The 23076-nt window shown below is 47.8% G+C and overlaps 1 long non-coding RNA gene and 1 pseudogene across 1 annotated transcript; both read right to left on the reverse strand.

Moving 5' to 3' along the window:
- The window catches only part of LOC135306131 (zinc finger protein 208-like), a 378562-nt pseudogene that overhangs the window by 203359 nt on the left and 152127 nt on the right, over positions 1–23076 (reverse strand).
- LOC135305797 (uncharacterized) lies at positions 10114–11163 on the reverse strand. The gene is made up of 2 exons (XR_010366781.1): positions 10814–11163; positions 10114–10356 (listed from the first exon to the last, which is right to left on the reverse strand). It is a non-coding gene; the product is annotated as an uncharacterized LOC135305797 (long non-coding RNA).

Genomic DNA, 23076 nt, shown 5'->3' on the forward strand with positions numbered 1-23076 from the left:
ACGGTGAATGGAGGGTCCTTTTGTGGTGACCCCCGGGAAGGTCATTCCAGAGAGAAAGTCCAGCCAAGTCAGAAGGGTGGAGAAATTCCAGCACTAGCGTTGCTAGGTGATGCAGGTGAAGGAGAGCACACTGCCCCTTCTCGGGTGCAGTGTTCCATGAGTTGAGCAAACACACCCGTAGGCAATAATCTGGCTTGATGGACCAGACAGACCTGGATTTTCAGAACAGGATCTTTCCCTTTCCCCGGTGGTCTTGGCTTTCATGATGATCGAGAGGCAAAAAATGAGGGAAGTTTTGGACAGACACTCACACGACCCCGTGACTCACGATTGTCTTGAAAGGGTCTTCATCAGCAGGTCTCAAGTCTCCTTCACGCTGGTAGCATACCTCAGAAAACAGGGACAGTATGACAGAGAGAGAGGAAAAGAGAAGGAAAGATAAGAAGAAATAAAAGAAGGGCGAAAAAGAGAAGCAATTAGCAAAACAAAATCAAAACAATTTTTTAGCAAATAATTAAATAATAATTTAAAATTATCAAAATAATATTATAGCTTGAATAATTGGAACAAACTCACAAATTATTATAATGGCATTATAGCTTAAATAATTTGAAAAATCACAAATGGTAATAATCAAATCAAATAATCAAAATAAAATCACAAATGGCCAAAAGTAAAAGCAATAATTAAGTAATAAATTGAATATAAATTTAACAAAATCACAAGATGGAAGGTAAAAGGTTTTTCAAAACACATCTACTGATTCATAATCGCCTTGTGTCAATTGTCTTGGGGACGTCCATAGTAAAAAGGACATCAGCCAAATTGTGTGCATTAATTATGGACGTCAGTCTTGTTAACCGTTTCATCATTCTCCAATTCATGACAAACAAGATTGCTGACAAAACAAAACCAATTGAAACCAGGATCAAAAGGACAACAATAGGATGACACATGGTGTTCAGGACACTTGTGGCAGTTGGTGACCACCCAAAAAGAGTATCCCACCACTTGTGTTCAGCATCTCTCTTTACTCTTTCCATGACACAATGTATTTGTTTTACATTTTGATGAACAGTTACCAGGGTCTTCTGCCCATCTTTCTTGATCTTTCTCAGAATCTCAGCCAGGTCCTGGTGGAGCAGCAACTGCCTTACCAAAGTGAGGTTCATCCCAATTGGAGTAGGTATCAATTTGTGAATCAGGGTGTAATTGGATTGCAAAAGCTGGTGAGAGGTAACTGGAGCTACATAAGAAAAATCATATCCTACAATTCTGGTAAAATTACAAGCGCAGAAATTTGAATGATTCCTAGTATCCACTACTACATTTTCTACAAATACAAGATCACAGGCAGTTCTAAAGCATGCACATCCATTGCCTATGTATATGAGAACTGTTTCAGAAGTCTCGTTAGGATGTATTTCAAAGTGACAGATATTCTGCTCTGTGTCCAGACAGATATCCTGGGCTATGATTGCATTGCTTTCACAGATGAACCCTTGTTGTTCACGGACAATACAAGATTCCAGATTGACAGTTTGCCATTTGTTGTTAATCTGACGGGCCCATTCCCTATGCTCCGAAGGATAGAGAATAGCTCCGTCATGATTTATCCCTAATGCTATAATAGGAAAAACCAAATGCACTGAAGCACTGCGTATGGTTAACACAAAAGCCGTGGCCACGTTTGAAATGGGGTCATAAGTGAAATTTACCAAATTCCACCAGGATTGGAATTCTCTTTCAAAGTCAGTAGCACTGTCCCAGATTATTTTTCAAATTTCAGTGGGAGAAGTGCCTTCTTCACCTTCTTTTATAATTGAGGCAGCAACTGACTGCATCCACAATTGAGCCCGAACACAGCTGAGAGCCAAGGAAACATTATTTTGTGTAGCATTGAGTGCATCAATCACCAATTTGTGGTTGTTTACATTTACCTTTTCCCAATTTGGTAGTATGTTTGATAGCAGCCACTGATGTGTTAAGGATGATTGCAGTGGTTGCTGTAATTTGGTCAGATTTTTACTTGTAGCAGCCAATTTGTTCATTATTATTTAATTTACTTGTTAAGTGTAATGTTATCACTTTGTGTTACCATAAAGGGAAGGGAAAACATTATATTTGTTGTACAATGCTAGTGTTATCATGGTTTCTCAGGTCTCCATGTCCCACGGAGTTCTTCTGTAAAAATAAGCACAACAGAATCTACTACGAAGAGGCAGAAAGAGTTAGAACAATGGGGTTGTCAGAGAGGTTTTTAACATCAGTGGTACTTCCCCTACAATAGGGGGTGGTCCACCAAAAAGAGGTTGTCCAGGGTAATGTGCTGGGTTCTTGAAATCATCTGGTCCGTGTAGTGAAGGAATTATGCTTGGAGCTGTCGGGCAAAAAGCAGTGATTTTAGGACACCCATCTGCCCCCCATCTGTCGTAAGGGGTGTGAGAAGTCCATTCAATCCCTTCACCTTTTGCCCAATCCTGCGCACTTTTGACAGTAAAGTGAGAAACATTATCAGATTGAATTTCCTGTGGGCTTAGGAAAATTCCAAACCATCCCTGTATTGCTTTAACGGTATTATTTCCTGTAGTTCTTTTAAAAGCATTGGCCTGAAACAACACAAATACAAGTGCGGCCTAGGACTTGATGTTAATACAGACAAGAAAATAATTCTGTCCCTCACACTGGAAAATGCTACAAATGGTTAACAGTTCCTCTGCCTGAGCACTGCCTTCTCCCTCTCTGTTAGCAGAAGCAGGGAAGAAGGGAGGGGTTGCTTTAATCACAGAGGCAAGCTTGTTTTGGCTGCTACCCAAGCTCTCAGTTTCTTGTATCGCTAAGTTTTTTTCTACTTCTATGAGAGTTGAGCCAACCACGGACAAACCTCTTTCCCAGGTAGAGTGTCTTCTCTCAGCATCTTTGAAACCATGGGAATAAAAACCAACAGGCCTTGTCAGACCCTCGGGACCCCGCTGCCCAATGTGTACTGACAATCCTGAGGAGGCAAATCCCCACTCTACCTGAAAGGCATCTGTAGGATGGATAGGGTCCAGTGCTTGGTGAGCTGTTGCTTCAAACATCAGCGATTGCAGTGCTTTCTCTTGAGAAGGACTCCAATCCCATTTTATCCCTTTTCTCGGCAAGTCATAAGAGGGAACAAATGGGTTATTCTGGTTAGTAAGAAGTTTATCTGGTGTTTCTATAGGGGACATAGCTGCTATGGGTTTTTGAGGGAAAATTGCTATAGGTTTAAGTGTTTCTGTAAACCTTTGAATTAAAGAGGTCATAATTTTAGACTTTACAGGTGATTGCATTGGTGACTCATAGCTTGTAGTTGGCTTTCTTTCATGCATTATTTGCAAGCAGGCAGCTTTTTGAATGTTTTCCAGGAGTTGGTCAGGGGTACCAGCTATGGTTAAAAGGTTTCCCCTTTCCGAGGGGTTAAGCCCCTCTGTCCAATAAGCTTTATGCTGAATTAGGGACCATGGGATGCGTCTGTCTCCCGTTGTTAAGAACACTCCACGTCCCCAGTACCCACCGGCTTCTTGTTCTGACAAATGTGTTTGAACTTTCCCAGTGAGAGATTTTGTTTCAGTTTTGTGGGAGAGAAGCCCATACTGCTTTGCAAGTTTTGTTAATTCAGTAGCAGTGTATGGGATTTCTTTAGTGATTATATGTGGGTCAAAATCCTCATCATTAATATAGTTGCATTCTGTTTTAATTTGAGGTTTCATGCTATTGCAACAACAGTGTTCCCCAAAATTTTTCATCAGAACTAATTCTTTTTGGGGGTAATTTTGATTAAGGTGAGAAGTTTCCTTCTCCTCTGTTTCTTTTGAGGAATCAAAGTTCTGTGAATTTTTAACATGCACCTCTCTCAAGGCAGCCCGTAATAAATTATTTTCATTTCTTTCTTCATTTAATTGTTTTTGCAAAACTCCAACTAAGTTTTGAAGGGAGTCTATTATAGCATTTTCCTCACTTCTTCGCTTAGAGCGAGTTTCTATGGCTGCTGTGAGGCAGGCTCCCAAAACTGAGCAGAGGATGGTTTTATCTTCACCAAGTTTAAATTTTGGTTCATGTTGCAGAGAACATATTCTACCAACAACATTTTCTAAATTAAACCAATTGCTCTTTGCCCAGGCCTCTCCGCCTGGTGAAGGTTTTGCATTGTGTTTAGCAAGTAGTGTGTAAAATCAGTTTTTGCCTTGGCACCAAAATCTTCATTCATCTTGTGAAGGGACTAGGGACCACAACAGGGAGGTGTTTTCGGTTACACAATCACACACTGTGTTTTCCCTTCACTCAACTTTTTCCCTGGGTGGCTGAAGAGACAGAGTCAGTCTGGGAGGCCCTGCTTAGTTTCTTCAAGGTGTCTCTTCCTTCCCAGACAGTTAAACACACACACACAGTTGAAGAGACAGTATCAATCTGGGAGGCCCTGCTTAGTTTCTTCAAGGTGTCTCTTCCTTCCCAGACAGTTAAACACTCTTAGAACAGAAACAGTTTTTTTCCCCCTTTTGCACCAAGAGATCTTTTGTGATATTCTGGAGACAGAACCCTCAAAAAGAGTTCGGAGAATGCTTTTTCCGCCTTGGTTTGTGCAGTATGCGGGAAATTCGAAACACAGCCCTTGCTTTCTAAATCCGTTCAACCCCTTTCGGGAAAATTGACGGTTTTGGTGTGGCTGCCGTGAAACGTCCTTCCCCTGTTACAAACTACACGTAACCTGCAGACTCCTCTGTCCCCAGAACCCAAGATCCGTGACGCCAATTTATGACACGATCTGTCCTAAGGACGTGATTCGTGAAGGTTCTTTTTCACTGATCTCAGGGTGCAAAAACTGACACGACAAGGGGATTTGCAGTAAAATCAAAATACATGAACTTTTATTAAATAGCCATAGAAAAGGTGCGTTAGAGAGAAGGGGAATGAAGAAAAGGGGAAAGAATAAGGAAAAGAAAAAGAAGAGAGGGAGGGCAAGGAGGTATATAGCTACCAGACGTGCGGATGACAAAGTCCCTCGAAGTCCGGTCGACGAAGAGCCTGTCGTCTTCACGTCAGGGGAGATCTCGAAAGGTATCAGTCAGGTCTAACCTTTTTTATAGTCCTTTTGAAATGGGGGAAGGGGACCGATTTCAAAATAGTCTATTGATAAAGGGTACAAAGAGTCCATCAGTAGTCCATCAGGAGCAGGTGTCGTCAGCAGCAGATGTCGTAGGCAAGAACCATTGTCTTCTCGGTCCAGTGGTCGCTTGCAAAACTTGCTCCGGTCCCCACGTACGCCTTCCCTCACCCTACGGTGTGGATTTCAGTCTTAGTTCTTTTGGGAAGAAAAGGGGAACTTTTCCATGTAGGGGTCGCATGTCTCAGTCCTTGAGGGACAACCTTCTCCCATCTCAGTCCATCTGTCATGGTGGTTGATGTACGGTGAATGGAGGGTCCTTTTGTGGTGACCTCCGGGAAGGTCATTCCAGAGAGAAAGTCCAGCCAAGTCAGAAGGGTGGAGAAATTCCAGCACTAGTGTTGCTAGGTGATGCAGGCGAAGGAGAGCACACTGCCCCTTCTCGGGTGCAGTGTTCCATGAGTTGAGCAAACACACCCATAGGCAATAATCTGGCTTGATGGACCAGACAGACCTGGATTTTCAGAACAGGATCTTTCCCTTTCCCCGGTGGTCTTGGCTTTCATGACGATCGAGAGGCAAAAAATGAGGGAAGTTTCAGACAGATTCTCACAATTGGCAACATTCACATTATTACTTACTGCTTGGTTAAGGAACAACATGGGGAAAAAAAGCAAGAAACAAAATTCAGTCAATCAAATGAGAAACATTCTGAGAATTATGTGTGTGTGTGTGTGTGTGTGTGTGTGTGTGTGTGTGTGTGTGTGTGTTTAGGTGCATTAGAGAAAGGGACAGAAAGGACAAGGATCAGAAGGAATACGGCCTAAAAGCTTAACAGCACTGGAGCTGAGCAGTGGTTAAACTGGAGCCTCCAGGAGTGGGGCTCTTGGCCCAGGATCCATGGCTGCTCAGTCATGCTGCCAGTGCAGCAAGCTTGAGAGCGCGCTGGCTCTGCGAGGCCCCACTCAGAGGGAGGTTGCTGCTGGCACCTCTGGGCTCCAGGAAAGCCCCAAGGGCCTCCTTTGGGAGCGCTGTTCATGGGCCACAGGTGAGGGGCCTCAGCCATCAACGCTTCATCGTGGCCGCGCCGTGGGTCAGCAGCCTGGCTCTGAGAGTGGGAGAAGGAGGATGTCATGCCATTGAGGCAGGAAAAGCGGTTTCCAAGGCAGTTCAAAGGACACCCCAGGAGCTCGTCAGACAGCACAAGTGCCTGGCAGCGCTCGGTGTCTCTGGGAAGCTCAAGAGGAGCTGGGCCCAGGGGCTGTTCAGCAAGGCCCAGGCCTGACAAGCGTTTCTCAGGTCACCGTGTGGCCAGACAAGGCTGGGGGCATTCACCACCACAATCTGAAGCACGAGGTTTTGATGTAGGGTAAAAAGGCATGGCCCAGTGGAAGTGGGCTGTGTCCTCAGGCCTGTGGGAGAATCACAAGGCAGATCCTTGTGCTACTGATTCCATCTCTCCCATTTTTCTGAGTTCTTGGTGGCAAGGTCATTTAGGTCACACAGCTCTCTGAAGCTTTCTGCACAATGAATTAAAGTGAGATTACACATCCCAGATTGTGTTCTGTTACAGTTTAACTGATTGATTTAAGAAATTTCTGGAGCAGAAAACTTGCTTCCTCAGATATTTACTGTGTGTGGCACCAAGCACAGAGGAGAGATTTAATGTCAAAGGCATGGCCCAGGCAATGCTCTTTTGACAAGTTCTGCCCTGAGCTTTCCTGAGGAAGATCTGAAAGGTCCAATGTCACTAGCACAAGCTCCTGCAGTGGCTGCTGGCCAGCAGAGCAGGGCTGGCAGCTGTGCAACAAGTGTTGCCACAAGCAGCAACTCAGCCAGGGCAGCAAATCAAGAGCTGGGATGGAGCTGATCTGAAGGCCAAATTTAGCTCCTAAAAGAGCTGGAACAGTTCCTCATTCCAATGAGGTGCAGTGTTGGACACGGCTCTGTGTGAGCACTGGACACAAGTTGCTCCCACTGAGTGCTGTGATGGTTTCTGCAGGAGCTCTGGGCTCCTGTGTGTGCTGGACACAATGAGGAGAGAAGGAGCCAAGTGCACTGACACACCTTTGCCTTGAGCATGACCCGGCCTGGACCAAACACACTGCAAGCTTTCCCCTTTGGCCCATGTCTCAAAATGTCAGGTCAGCTGTTGGACGACTCAGGTTGGTTTGGTGTCAAAGAATTCCCCTCAGAAATACTGGGTTTGTCTTCCTCTGTGCCTTCCCCTCAGCAGCCTTGGGGCTGCTCCTGTGTGAAGCCATGTGTCTCACACAGTTTGGGAGAACTTAATACAGGACACTCTGCAATGAGTCGTCTCCTCTAAAGTGTTCCAACAATCCCCTTCCAGTAACAGGAAATTAATACTAATAGATGAAAGTGGAAAAAAATTGCAACAGTTTATTAACAAGTGGAATAGCTGAAAAGCAAGCAAAAAAGCCAGTGAGTACTAGATATCAAACTGCCAGACCTCACCGTCCCCCTGCTGGGACAAAGACCCAGAATGCCGGAGGAGAATCCCCCCTGGACACGCGTTACAAGGTGGTGCTGGGTTCTCCCTCAGGAAGAGCAGGAGCTGTCATGGAGCAGCTCCAGCAGCAGATGAAAGCTCCATGCTTGTCCAGCGTCGACTTTCTCCCAGAGGCAGAGCTCTGTGGAGCGGTCACGGCAGGTGAAGTAGCTGGGCTGGAGCCCCTCGGTGTCTTTTCTCCCTGGCGTGGCTCAGCTCACGCTCTCGGGCTGGGAGCGGGGCTGCTCCACTCCTGCTGGCACCATGTCCCTGGGCTTGGACAGTTTTCTGCCAGGAGAGCCCAGCATGCTGTTACACAGATCTCTCATAAAGGCCCAAACCAACTCCAAACACTCTGCCTACAGCAGCGTTTCACAAAGGGCTGCAGAAATCCAGGACAGCTGCAAGTGAGTGTCAGACGGCTTTTGTCTTGTTCTTGCCAGCAGAATTCTTGATGATCTGATCCAATTGTATTCAGATGTAACACAGGAGCTGTGTTTTTTTATTGAAATATTTCATGATGAGTAACAAGCCTTGGGAGCATGAGGCACAGGACTGACGTGTGAAAGCATGAGCATATCCTCCAAAGTCACCAATTTAATTGTCCATTTTATTAGCCTTGTATTTATTCCACACTAATAAGCTAACTCAAGCTTTGCTTGGATATAAAACAGGCATGGCATACTCTATGGTCTCTTGCAGGGTCCCCAGGGCTGTCAGTGACAAAGCAGGCAGTCTGCTTCATTGGGAATCACTATAGATCTGCATCACAATGTGTTTTTAAGTAGCATGGTATTATTAAGATCTCCTTTTCTGCACGAGATACAAAAAGGAGGTTCTGAAATTATTTCCATGCAAGCAGGCAGTAAAGAACTGACCCTGCTATCCTAACGAAGCTTTGGCTTTGGCAATTGCACTCTTCCCATTCATCTTTTGATGCAGACACTCCAGGTTTTCCCCCACACCTCTGCAAGGCTGGCAATCCCTGTTTCCCATGTACTGTTCTTCCCTAGAGCCAGTACAGTGGCTGCTTTGAAACTAAAAGCCCTGAGATCTGGGCATCTTGAAGGAGCATGAAATGCTAATTAAGTGTTCCCATTGGTAATACCCAGGTCTGCACTTCCCAGAGCTCTGAAGCAGCAGCAGGAGGGCCATGCATCATTCCTGTTGGTGGATGTTCATGTTTCTGGTGTGCAAGAGCAATGGCTTTGAGGAGGGACAAAAATGCCCCTATCCAAACAGTGGCTGTGCAAGGAGATGTGAAGTTTCACTGCATTTTTTAGGATAGTTTAGAAAGATCTAAGAGAATACTGTGGCATGGAGCAGGTCCCTAATTTTGTCTCCAGAGAAATCCCCAAAGGACACATCTGCTCTGCTGGTGATGGCAACCCCATAAGCTCGTGGACTTGTTTTCCCTGCAACATGCCACCCTGCCTGGGCTTTACTAGGCCAGGACTAGACCCATAGCTATGCCAACACATGCAGACACGTGACACAGAGTCAGACAGAGTTTTCCTTCAGAAAATTAACACATTCACATGCAGTTTCTTCTAGAACATCAGAAGCTGGCAGCCATGAGGACTTTGCTGTCAAAAGGTTACAGTTTGCACTGGGCCCAGAAGTATTTTTCCCTAAGGCAAAACAAATTGAAATGTGAAGTTTAAATCTTCAAATGACTATGAAAGGAAACTGTAGAATAATTTCTGGAAAGGCAGCATTGTCAATGATCATGCAGCCCACCAAGAGCTGGAGCGGAATCCAGAATTGCTTGTTCCAGCTATGCAGGAATTCATTACCCTGGCAAGCACTGGTCCATGGCAACAAATGATCCCATAGCCCTGGGCAGAAGGGCACCCAGGCTGCAGTGGCAATAGATTTGAGGAACCCTTGTCACTTGTTATTGGCCTCACAGCCCACTCATCCCTTGGCAAGCAAGTTGCAAAAAACACTGCTGGACTGCTGTCCTGGGTAAATCTACATACAGACAACTATTCCAAAGCAGGGCATCTTTTCCCAGTGAAATACACATCCTCCTCTTACCTATGAAATTGTGACTGAAGTCACCTGTGAGCCAGACCTCTGTGAGATTGCAAAGGAGCAAAGCTTTGGCATTTGGGCACACTTCTCTTGGTTTCTTTGCTCTGGCCTTCTGAGAGCACACAACATATCCAGGTAGAAATCTTTTGACTATACAGGATCTTTTGGTTCCATTGTCCCCCAAACATGTCAATGTGTGGCCCTGTTGTAATGCCAAGTAACAAAGAGCAGCACTAATGACAGAAAGAAAATGTGACAAAAGAGGTAGTGGAGATGTGCAGTGAGGAAAGGATGTGGTGAGACACTGGCACATCAAGCAAGCTGCACTCCCATAATCTCTAGGCTGGCAGGTCCTGGTCTCACATTCTCCTTTTGGTTTATTTAATTATTTTTTTTTAATAACGAAAATAAAATATATAGAATTAAAAATATGTCATCAAAATTGAAAGATACAATCAAAACCTTTATTCAAAACGACATCTAAATATCAGAATATATATCCATATCTAACTATGAAGCCTAACACATAAATCCTATTCTTGTGACACTCTTCAGACAGGCAGCAGCTTCTTCCTGAGCTTGGAGGAATTAGAGCTCTTCTGGATGGGAGACAAAGACTTTGTGGGTAAGAGAACATTGGAAGTGTCCAGAGAAAACTGCTTGGTAAGGCTGTAGGCAGTCAGATCTGCAAAGGGGAGACACAAAATGTAACAGAGCCAGCAATACAAAAGAAAATCATCTGAAGCTCCATATTTCATGGGACAGACTTCCTGGAAACTTCTAAATAGCTGCATATGGAAACATGCTCTTGCTGGCAGACACTTGGAGTAGGCCATAGGAAAAACCCTGCCCCACTTCCACAGAGCTACCCCAGGAACAGCCTGGCCTCTGGGCTGCCCTGGGACAGCAGGGAGCCCAGAGCCCTGTGCTCTCCAGCAATGGCTCAGCTGCACATGCACCCTCCTGCTCCTCTCCCTGCCCCACAGCTGAGCAGCCCTCCAGCTGCATGGGGCACTGGCAGCAGCACAGCTCATTGCAGGGCCACATGCAGGGCACAGCTGTTCCCTGGCAATGTGCACAGCCTGGCTGGGCTGCCACAAGACCCTTCCTCCCAGCAGAGAGCGGCCCAGCTCCCCCCTCACCTCTGTGTGAGCCTGAGCCATGTTCACCTTGTCCTCAGTCTGGAGTTGCTTCAGGCCCCCCATGTCATGACTAAGAAGGGAAGTGGAGAGAGCAGGGGCAGATGCAAACCCTTCCTTAGGCATCCACAGCTCCTCTGGGCAACTTGTTCCCAGTGCCTCAACAGCCTCACTGTAGAGAATTTCTTCTTAGAAAATTGCAAAGAGGATAAAAATGCTTCTGTAAATCCATCAGCAACAAAAGGAGGGCTAAGGAGAATCTCTGTCTTTTCCTGGATGTGGGTGGAAACACAGAACAAACGATGAGGAAAAGACTGAAGACCTTAGTGCACTCTTCCCTGGGTACAAACTGTCAGGATGGCCAGGCCCAGGGAGGGGTGGAATTCAATGGAATTAAATCCAGCTGGTGCCTGGTCACAGGTGGTGTTCCCCAGGGCTCAGCACTGGGACCAGTTGTGTTTCTCATCTTTGCCAACGATGGGAAAGAGAGGATCAAGGGCACCTCAGGCAGTTTACAGACAATGCCAAGCTGGGTGGGAGTGCTGATCTGCCAGAGGGATCTGGACAGGCTGGATCATGGGCTGAGGCCACTTGCGTGAGGTTCAACAAGGTGAAGTGCCTGTCCTCCACTGGGGCCACAGCACCCCTATGGATGGCTACAGGCTGGGGGCAGAGTGGCTGGGAAGCTGCCCAGCAGAAGAGCACCTGGGGGTGCTGGTTGGCAGTGGCTGAGAGCCAGGGTGCCCAGGTGGCCAAGAATGCCAATAGCATCCCGTCCTGGGATAGGCTTTAGGGGTGGCCTTGGCAGTGTCAGCAGTCTCAAATTATTGGAAGGACTCTATGATCTTAAAGGTCTTTTCCAATGGAAAAAGTTCTGCAATTCTAAACCTCCATTTTTGCTTTTGAAGGATGCAGTCCCAAATAGATCTGCATTTGTGTTTTTAAGGAATTTAGCATTGACCTCTCCTTGAAAGTAATAGGAATCAGGCTTTAAATGTTCTCAAAGCACTTTTATTCCTTGATCTTAAGCTGTGTGTTTGAATTGAGGTGTTTTTGTACAGGAAGGTTGGACCATGGGATAAATACAGGCAATTTAGCTGCAATGGCACTTGTTTCATCTGCTTTTCTGCTTCCTTTTCCCATGGGTGGCAGATTTGGGAGTATTTTCTTGTGCATTGACTTCAGGCTCAGACTTGCTCATGGATGTGCTGTAAAATCTTATCTACCCCTTAGTGAAAAATGCTTGCAAACTGGTGGGAATTGCTAGAGACAAGAATTACAAACCGGTCCCCAGTATGATTAGCCCAGTGTCCCTGCTTAAATCAGGTATGCTTGTATTAAAAAGGAGCAAACTATTCTAACTCTCCTGCCCACTCCACTTTAAAAAAATTTTTTTGTACCTCTTGGGGCAAGTCCTGTGTGCCATTCCAAGTCTGTTATCAAATGTGTGAAGTGATGCTGCTGCTGTAGCAGCAGCCTGAGTTGAGTGGGAGCAACTCCAAAGCACTGGGTTCTACAGCAGTGGGCGTGGTGAGAGGCTTGCCTCTGCTGCCATGGCCATCCAGCCATGGGGAGAGCAGCTGCTGGGGCTTCCCCCTTCTGCCAACAGCAGTCTGCCTCCAACACGTGGACTGTATGGCCATGATTTTGCCAGAAAGTGGGAAATGCATCGTTTGAATGTATTTTGATGTTGTCTGACATCACCTGACTGGAGCGGTTTGGTGGGCAGGATGCCCTGTGGGCAGGGCCATGGCAGGGATCAGTGGCTGGCACTGGCAGTGTTATTTTCCCAGGCAGGCTCCTGACACAGCTGTGGGGGAAGGCAGCAGCAGCTGTATCAGCCCAGTGAGCAGCAGCACATGGAGGAGACCCTCATTTTCAAAGAGCCCATCACCCCCTTTGCTCTCCCACGGCAGCACAAGATGATTCCAGCAGGTGAAGGGCTGCCGCAGCCTGGAGACTCCTTCAGCCAGCACTTGTTGCAATCTCGTTCCTGCAGCTGTCCTGGAGGATGTTGGCTGCAGAGGTGTGCCAATGCCCAGGAATGCTGCTCGGCTCAGGGGCAGGGTGTGTACAAAGCTGCCTTCAGAGCGCTGATCACCAGACCCCGGAGCCGCTGGCAAGGGCAGCAGCTCTTCTTCATTCTGTGCAGGAGAGAGGCCAGCCTTGGAGCCTGGCCCTGGGGACAGGGAAACGCTCTGAGTATAGGTTTGAATTTTCAGAGACAGTCCAAATGAGAATTGTTTTGAGGCAGGTGTTGCAATGTTGGGTTTGGGTGTGTCTGCAGGAAAGCAAGCAGGAATAAACCCCTGCCACAATGAGGGAGAACTTTGCATGGCCAGTTTACACCCTAGAGATACACTGATGATATGGGCCCACTGAACACTGGGGGCATCTGATGCAGAGTGCAAAGCTTCTTTCAATAGACAGGAGACATGAGACTTGAAGAAATAATATTGCAGATGCAGAAAAAGGGATCAGACCCACTGGTCCCATGGCTCAGGCTTAGTTATGCCAAATCAAGCAGGATTAGTTTTATCCACTTTTTTGAGAATAACCTGCCCTGTGCTATTTCCATCATGAAAAGTTTGAATTGTCAGGAACTGCCAAGATCAGAAAAGTTTTGAGGCAGATCATATTTATGTTGGGTTTGGGTGTTTATGCAAAAAAGCAAGCAGGGAATAAACCCCTAGAACAATGAAGCAGAGCAAAAGTGGAATATTTGGATGGTCAATTTGTTCTCTAAAGCTATCGGCCAGCTGAATTCTGGGGTCATCTACTGGGGAGTGCAAAGCTGCTTTTACTTCCACGGCCCGGTGCCATTCTTTGTGTCCCAGCACTTTGTTTGATGTGAAGAGAAATGAACCAATTCCCACACCAACAAGCTGCAACCCAGATCTGAGTGGGAATCACAGAAATAAATTACAGAAATGAATTTACAGAAATAAAGGACTTGAAAAGTAGCTTTGGAGAGGGTTTACTTCCTTGACAGTGTGAAAGCCTCAGGCCTGGCCAGGCTGGGCTCAGGGCTGACTGCCCTTGGGAAGGGAAGGGGATGGAGTTGGGGTGGGGTTTTGCAGCCATGGAAATGAGAGAACCACGGGCTATTGCATCACAAAGGGGCAGCCCCATGGGCTATTGTGTCACAAAGGGGCAGCCCCACGCTGGGGCTGTGAAGGCTGTGCAGGTTGTGGTTGGCACGGCCGCAGCGGCAGCAGACGCGTCTGGCTCTGCCTCTCTGTGCCGAGCGCTGGCGATCGGAGTCACCCGGCCTTGTTCTGAGGCTGGGCACCAAGCTCCTGTCGCTGGCTACACTGGGAATGTTCCCAAATTCAAACCCAGATCCTTCTGCCAGGCAGAAGCACGGGTTTGAAGATGGACTTTAGTGGAAAAGGAAAAACCTCTGAAGGAAAAGGTGAGGATAGGAAGGAGCTGAAAGGCTGAAGCCAAATGGAAAACAAATCCCACCATATTTCAGGGAAAACTGTTCCGTGGTGGTCAGTGCTGGCTCTGTGTCAGAGTAGGTGGCTGACAGCTACAGAGGATCCTGCAAGGGCGCCCATGGAATCACAACATTCTGTCATTAGTTTACTCTGCTTTCTCCTGTTTGACAGTAGCCAAATCAGTCATACTGTCAGCCAGGACAGGGACTGTGGCCACAGCTGCCCACAAACTGGCCATGAGATGCAAGTCCTGTTGCTTTCTTTATCATCAATGTTGGGTCTCAGTACAGAAAAATTTCCTGTTCTTCCTCTGCTTGCTGATGGGGTCCCACCCAGGGGATGGTATTACGGTGGTACAGAAACACCAATAAGGCCTGCCTGCTTGCTGAGAGGTCTTTGTGGTTTTCAGAAATAGCAGTCACAGCTGTGTGGGTCTTTCCTAGGGATTCCCAGAAGGCCAGCCTCAAGAAGGAATTTTTTTTCCCCTCTTATGTTTGGAGCCTTCCACCCTTCCCTTCACACTTGCTAACTCAATACTGTTGAGAGGAATGTAACGCAGACTAGTTTCATGAAAAAGAAAACCAAAGAAATTTTCCCAATAATTAAAAATTATTCCCATCGAGTGCCATACCTATTAGATGTGTTGATGATAAAAGTGGGCCTTCACATAACTCACTTCTTCCCTTGAGAGCATGGCTCAGCCTCACACAGAGGTGAGGGGGGAGCTGGGCCGCTCTCTGCTGGGAGGAAGGGTCTTGTGGCAGCCCAGCCAGGCTGTGCACATTGCCAGGGAACAGCTGTGCCCTGCATGTGGCCCTGCAATGAGCTGTGCTGCTGCCAGTGCCCCGTGCAGCTGGAGGGCTGCTCAGCTGTGGGGCAGGCAGAGGAGCAGGAGGGTGCATGTGCAGCTGAGCCATTGCTGGAGAGCACATGGCTCGGGGCTCCCTGCTGTCCCAGGGCAGCCCAGAGGCCAGGCTGTTCCTGTGGCAGCTCTCTGGAAGTGGGGCAGGGTTTTGCCCTGGGCTGTCTCCAGTGTCTGCCCGTAGGACCATGCTTCCCTGTCCAGCTCTTTAGAAGTTTCCAGGAAATGTGTCCCATGAAATATGGAGCTTCAGATGTTTTAGGTTTGCATTGTGGCTTCTGTTACATTTTGTGTCTCCACTTTGCAGGCCTGACTGGCTACCCTCTTGCCAAGAGGTTTTCTCTGGCAAATCCTTCTATGCTCCTTCCCTCCAAGCCATTGCCTCCCATCCAGAAGAGCTCTCCTTCTACCACACCAAGTCAGACATGCAGTGGAGAGCAGGAGAATGGGAAAAATGGCAGTGGCTGTGACGAGCACCAGGCAAAAATACAGGAGCTGAGCTCAGAGAGAAAAGGCCATAAGGTAAAGAGACCAAGCTAATCCTGTGTGATAAATTTTCAATTTCTTTGCTGTAGGTAGAACTCTGAGATGTTTTTGCTGACAGGAAGTGACCCTTTCACTGAAGTTTGAACAGGTCCCAATTTGGATCCTTAGCTGGGCCAGAAATGATGGGATATGAAGGAAAGGTGCCTATGCACCTGCTGCCTCCACCCCCCTTCCTGGCCATGGCATGGGGGCTCAGGAAGAACTTGGGCAGGCAGAGACCTTGCAGAGAGCAGCAGGGCAAGGAGCTCTGCTGGACTTCCTAAATGCCAGTGAGCCTGAGATGATGGATGTGTGGGAGCTGGAGAGCAGCGAGCATCCCGAGAGCTCAGCAGCAGCATCTGGGCTGAAAGGCTGCTGGGGAAGTGTAGGAGGGAAGGGCAGCAGCAGCAGAAGAGAGGGGCTTGAGAAAAGCAGGTTTTGCCATCCTGCAGAATGGCTTTGTGGGGATGTGCTGGAGATCAAGAGCGACTGTAAGGTGCCTTAGGGTCAGAGAGAGAACCGTGATCTAAACACACTCGAATACCATCCACAAGGCCAGTGGAGGCAGTGGCAGCCCAGAACACCTTGATGTCAAACTTGTGGATGCCAGCTGGGAATGTAGCCACACTTGCAGAGAAGTCACCACAAGGGAAGGGGTGGCAAATCTGGGGCATGGTCTCTCCCTCACCACCTCCCTTTCCATTCCCCATCCTCGGCCAACCGCACCATCAGTTTGACTATTCCTGCCAGGTCCCAGCTGAGGGCATATCTAGATGTCTTGAGGCATGAAGGGGGGCAAGGCTGGATGCTTGATGTGAGCCCTGTGTTCTACTCTTTCCAGGCTGCCTTGCTGCATTCCATTGGTGGGGATATGAAGAAGGGGTCACTGGGACTGCCTTTGGTCCCCCCAATAGGCAAGGCAGGAAGTCCCCCTGTGGGCAGTGCTGCGGGGTCCCTGCCAAGCTCTCCCCAGCTGGGTTCCCAGGATTCCAGGGAGATGAGGTAAGCCAAGGTGTCTGCTGCTCCAGTGTGCTGTTCACCTCACTCCTCCCATCTCGTGTGATTATTTTGTACAGTCAGCTGTCCCCAGTGTTTATGCAAACATCTGTGTTTTCACCATTTTGCACACCTATAATGACGTAGCACAATGTCATACCCAAGGGCGTTCGATCTGATCCTTCTTCTTGAAAAAACATGGAGTTGTAATATTCTAAGGAGACAGCAGTGCTCTGACCACATGTAGAACAAGGCTGTCACCAGGGTAATGCAGGAGCAGGCAAAGTCAAGCTTTGGCAGCAGTACAAAAGTAGCTGCCCTCCATACAGACTCGTGTCTCAGCTCAGCAGCTCTTGCTGCTTCAGAGAGGCTCTAGGAACCACTTGGCTCCAAATGGAGAGGCAGCAGACTTGGGGAGTTTTGATGCAAGTTGAAGAATGACTGCTGTGTTTCAGCCAGAGCTTGGCCAGCTCTGTGTGACTCCAGAAACAGAAAGCCCAAGGACAGTTAATCAGCTTGGCATCTTGTTGGGTTTATGTGTTGCATTTCCCCTTTCATCACAGTGACCATGCTAATAACTTTGCCTCCTTTCATGGTACGCCCTTTCCCTCCCTTCTCTTTCTACCTCCTCATATGTTCTTTTGTCCTTTATTTTCTCCAGGCCAAGACCCAGCAGCAGAAGCAAAGAGAACAGCTCTGAAGATGCAGGTAGGTAGAGGGCATGCCTGTCCTAAAATGACCATTGTAGTCTTGCCTCAGAAGTGACATTTGGAGAGCTTGGTTAAAACCCATTCTTTTGAAAATTTCATTAAATTAATTTCAATTCCTTGATGGGTTCAGTGGACTCTCCCAGAGCCCAGTCCCTGCGAGCGTGCTCTGGTGGTGCCGTGAAAATTCCTCCATTTTGCAGGCAAGAATAGGTTCAATTCTTCCAAGTCTTTCCGGCCATGTCCCTCTTCACTGCTTCCCTCCAAGCCATTGCCTCCCATCCGGAAGAGCTCTCCTTCTCCTAACACAAATGAAATGTACAGGATGGAGAAAGAGAACAAGAAAAATGGCACTGGCTGTGATGATGGGAGTAGAAAAAACCAGGAGCTGAGTTCAGAAGGAAGAAGTTATAAGGTAAGGAGACCAAGCTAAGACCTGTGCAGAAGATTTCCAGTTTATTTGCTGTAGGCTGAGCTTGGAGACCTTTTCTTGTGCTGTGAGCCCAGGGAAGCAGCTGAGTCGAGGAAGAGCTCAGCTGGACACTGCACTTCAGGCTGGCATTGGGTGTGTGGTGGAGACTTCACATCCTCAGTGTGGATCAATAGCAGGAGAGGTCTTTGAATGGTTTCTGGGCTCTGTTGTGGTTCCTCCTCTGTCTTATGGCTGAGAAAACACCAACAAGCAGTCAGAGCAGCTAAAGTTGTCTAATCTGGAAAAGCTATCCTTCTAGATTTAGTAAACTATAGGTATCTGTGAACCATCTCTATGTCTTGGTGATGTTTTCTGCCTGCTCTGTCTGGTTGGGAAGCAAAAAGGTGTTTGTTGGAGCAGGCAGTCCTGCAAAGTCAGTTCCAGGTTATCTCAGCTTCAGAGGTGGTGAGAGCCAGACATCCTCTGCTGCTGTTTCCAGACTTATCAGCTTCTGGGCAGCTGTGTGCTCTGGCACAGCTTTGTCCAGAGGGAAGGGATGGGAGGTGGCCATGGGAGAGCAGCCCCGAGCCCAGGCACACGATTGCCTTGGCAGCAGGGCCAGGAGCTGCAGTTGTTCTGGGTTTGCTGTGGGGTGCAGGAGGAGGCAGATGAACAACAGCTTTGGTAAACAAAATATCCAATCCAAGGCTTGGGTATTGATTTCAGCCTGGCTGAGAAAGGGCCCAATGTATCCCTGACAGGACCTGACCCTCTCACTGAAGTTTGAACAGGTCCTGAGTTGGCTCCTTAGCTGGGCCAGAAATGATGGGTTAAGAAGGAAGGGTGTGCATCTGCCCCTGCTGCCTCCACCCCCCTTCCTGGCCATGGCATGGGGGCTCTGGAGGAACTTGGGCAGGCAGAGACCTTGCAGAGAGCAGCAGGGCAAGGAGCTCTGCTGGACTTCCTAAATGCCAGTGAGCCTGAGATGATGGATGTGTGGGAGCTGGAGTGCAGCGAGCATCCCGAGAGCTCAGCAGCAGCATCTGGGCTCAAAGGCTGCTGGGGAAGTGTAGGAGGGAAGGGCAGCAGCAGCAGAAGAGAGGGGCTTGAGAAAAGCAGGTTTTGTCATCCTGCAGAATGGCTTTGTGGGGATGTGCTGTGGATCAATACTGGCTGTTGGGTGCCTTAGGGTCAGAGAGAGAACAGTGATCTAAACCCATTCCCATGCCATGCAGAAGGCCAGTGGAGGCAGTGGCACCCCAGGATATCTTGATGTCAAACTTGTGGATGCCAGCTGGGAATGTAGCCACACTTGCAGAGAAATGAGCATGAAGGGAGAGGGGGCCAATCTGGGGCATGGTCTCTCCCTCACCACCTCCCTTTCCTTGGTCAACTTTCCCTGTCCTAGGCCAAGCTGCTCCATAGGTTTGGCTTTTCCTGCCAGATCCAAATCAATTGCACAGCTAGATGTCTTGAGGCATGAAGGAGGGCAAGGCTGGATGCTTGATCTGAGCCTTGTGTTCTACTCTTTCCAGGCTGCCTTGCTGCATTCCATTGGTGGGGATATGAAGAAGGGGTCACTGGGACTGCCTTTGGTCCCCCCAATAGGCAAGGCAGGAAGTCCCCCTGTGGGCAGTGCTGCGGGGTCCCTGCCAAGCTCTCCCCAGCTGGATTCCCAGGATTCCAGGGAGATGAGGTAAGCCAAGGTGTCTGCTGCTCCAGTGTGCTGTTCACCTCACTCCTCCCATCTCATGTGATTATTTTGCACAGTCAGCTGTCCCGTGTATGTATGCAAACATCTGTGTTTTCACCATCTTGCCCATCTGTGATGATCCAGCACAATGTCAATCCCAACACCAATGCCCCACGAGCAGGGGCTGTGGTGGGGAAGAGGAGGAAGGGCTTAAAAGCTCCTCAAGATGCGTCCAGGGCTGGACTTGGCTATTGATTGCCTCTGCAGTGGTTGTGATGTCATTTGGTAGTTGTACTGCATGGGTCTGGATCCTGAAGATCCTTGAATGCTGTGATCCTTGACTGTCAACTTCTGCAAACAGGAGAATATGTTTGGGCAAATATTGGCTCCTGGAGAGGTGTCTGCAACTTCAGGTGCTGCTCCTGTAATCTTCAAGTGTAAATTCAAGGTGCCTGTGCCTCCACTGTGAAATGAGATCCCAGAGAAATTTTGGGATATAGATGTATAATCTGATTGATGTTTAATATTTTGATCTGAGCTTAAGATCAAACAGGGCAAATTGCTTGAGAAGAGGCATAGGACTGTACCTGATGGAAAGGTACTGGCTTGGATATGTATGAGAAAATGAAGATGTCAAGCTGATCCAAGTGATAACAATAAAGAAGGAGTCACAGAAGTATCCTTCCAATTGAAAATCTTCCGTAGGGCTTTGAAAGTGTGATCTGAATATCCTTCCCTAAGAGCTGAGTTGGAAAAAGCCTTTTTGTTCTGGAAAGAGCCAGATGGTGTAATGTCATTCTCAGGAGACAGCAGTGCTCTGACCACATGTAGAACAAGGCTGTCACCAGGGTAATGCAGGAGCAGGCAAAGTCAAGCTTTGGCAGCAGTACAAAAGTAGCTGCCCTCCATACAGACTCGTGTCTCAGCTCAGCAGCTCTTGCTGCTTCAGAGAGGCTCTAGGAACCACTTGGCTCCAAAAGGAGAGGCAGCAGACTTGGGGAGTTTTGATGCAAGTTGAAGAATGACTGCTGTGTTTCAGCCAGAGCTTGGCCAGCTCTGTGTGACTCCAGAAACAGAAAGCCCAAGGACAGTTAATCAGCTTGGCATCTTGTTGGGTTTATGTGTTGCATTTCCCCTTTCATCACAGTGACCATGCTAATAACTTTGCCTCCTTTCATGGTACGCCCTTTCCCTCCCTTCTCTTTCTACCTCTTCATATGTTCTTTTGTCCTCTATTTTCTCCAGGCCAAGACCCAGCAGCAGAAGCAAAGAGAACAGCTCTGAGGATGCAGGTAGGTAGAGGACATGCCTGTCCTAAAATGACCATTGTAGTCTTGCCTCAGAGGTGACATTTGGAGAGCTTGGTTAAAACCCATTCTTTTGAAAATTTCATTAAATTAATTTCAATTCCTTGATGGGTTCAGTGGACTCTCCCAGAGTCCAGTCCCTGCAGGTGTGCTCTGGTGGTGCAGTGAAAATTCCTCCAGTGGGAAGTGTTGGGTGGCAAGAGCTGGAGTGGTGGCTTGGGGCCCTGGAAATGCAGTGCACGAAAAGGAAACATTCCTCTTTTTCCTGCACATGCCTTTTATCTTCCTGAAGCCTTCCTAGTATCACACTTAGTAGGGAAAATGAAGTCATTTAGCATGAAATGAGAAATGTTACCACTCCTTTCTCCTGCTTTTGAAGGAGAATACCTTTCCTTGGGGCAGTTTCTGAGCTGAACCCTTTGAGATCTGGAGGAGATTCATGGGCACTGCCTGGTTTTGCACTGGCAGAAATAGGGAAAGCTCCTATGACAGAAAGTCCTTTTGAATTTTCCAGTGAAGGAGAAGGAGGCTTCCAGGTGTATGCAGCTTAGGCAGGGTGTGAGTTTGTCATCCTCTGAGAGCACAAGAACAAAGCCACCCGTGGCAGGTTCACAATGACAAATCTCTTCCCTGGCTGTCTCTGCCTGTGTCAGTGCTGCAGGCTGAGGCTGGGGGAGGAGATGCCTTCTGCCTTGTCCCTGTCCCTGCCTTGCCTGATCCCTGACAAGTGGAATGTGCCAGACAAAATGCAGTCTCTGGTGCATCTGGCTCAGCCAATGCTTTCAAGTTGAAAGCCCCAGTGACACTGTTGTTGTTCCTTTGCCATCTCTGGGCGTGTCATGCTAGGAGAGATGAGACTTGGAGAAATAATTCTGCTGATGCAGAAAAAGGGATCAGATCCCCTGGTCCATTTGGGGATCAGAGCTAGGTCTGCCAAATCCTGGGTGTGGCCCCTTTGGAATGACTCTTTATTTCCTGATATGCAGCTGGAGTGCTAAATGCAGCTCAGGAGTAGTACTGCTCAGTAAGTTAGGTGACATTTTTGCTGGATCAGTTCTGGACTAGAAATTACCTATCTTATTAAACCCTGCCTGTTTTACTTTTATTACTGACCCCAGCATTCTACAGGGTGAAAGAATCCAGTTTTAAGACACTCATTCTGCTTGGATGCCATATGATTTTATCCTCCGTGAAGCCATGTAAAGAATTACATGTTGATGGAAAGTATTTTAGAATGATCCTCCAGGTCTGATGGAGAGTATTTTAGAATGATCTGCCCTCTGCTATTTCCATTAGGAAAATTTTGAATTGACCATATCAGCCAAGATCAGAAATGTTTTGAGGCAGGCCATGTTTATGTTGGGTTTGGGTGACTCTGCTGAAAAAAAAGCAGGGAATGAACCCCAGGAAGAGGCAAGTAGAGCAGAATTGGCACTTTTGGATGACCACTTTGTTCCCTACAAATACAGGCTCGCAGAATACTGGGCACATCTAATGGAGAAAGCAAAGCTTCTTTTATGTGTAACACGTGGTGCCATTGTTTGTGTCCCAGCACTTCCTTTGTTGTAAAGAGTAATATAAAAATCCCAAATGTGCAAAACCCGACCTCAAATTGAGTGGGACCTACAGAAACAAGGGCCTAGAAAACTACTTTTGAAAACAATGATTTCCTTGACAGTGTCCGATTCTAGAGACCACTGTGAATTTCCAGCTGTTTGGAAGGAAAGGGATCCTGTAGTAGTGGGGAGGCCACAGGCAAAACATAAATAGTAGAACCCTTCTCTCCTGGCTTGCCAGCTCCATATTGTTCAGAGAAATTAAACTGATGCTGGTTTCATGTAAAATAAGAAACCAACCAATCTTTTCAGTAACTAAAATGTGCTTTGAATGCCTCACCCATTAGATGGGTTGATTGTAAAGGCATGAGTTCAATTAACTCACTTCTTCTCTTGTACCTGAATTACAGCTTCTTCTGAGCCTGCTGCAAACACCCAGAGGAAGAAGGGAAAGAGCTCTTGGTGCAAGACAGGACCTGGGATGCCTCTGTTCCCAAGGAAACTGGCTGACCTGTTTGGCTTGGAGACCTATGTGCCGAAGCCCGACCTTGGGAATGGAGGTCTGGGCTCCCGGCCGGCTCAGGGGGCCTCGGCCCAGGAGCCCCAGGAGCCTGGCTCAGGCTCACACAGAGGTGAGGGGGGAGCTGGGCCGCTCTCTGCTGGGAGGAAGGGTCTTGTGGCAGCCCAGCCAGGCTGTGCACATTGCCAGGGAACAGCTGTGCCCTGCATGTGGCCCTGCAATGAGCTGTGCTGCTGCCAGTGCCC

This window comes from Passer domesticus, chromosome 8 (assembly GCF_036417665.1).
Source record: "Passer domesticus isolate bPasDom1 chromosome 8, bPasDom1.hap1, whole genome shotgun sequence".
Classification (NCBI taxonomy): Eukaryota; Metazoa; Chordata; class Aves; order Passeriformes; family Passeridae; genus Passer; species Passer domesticus.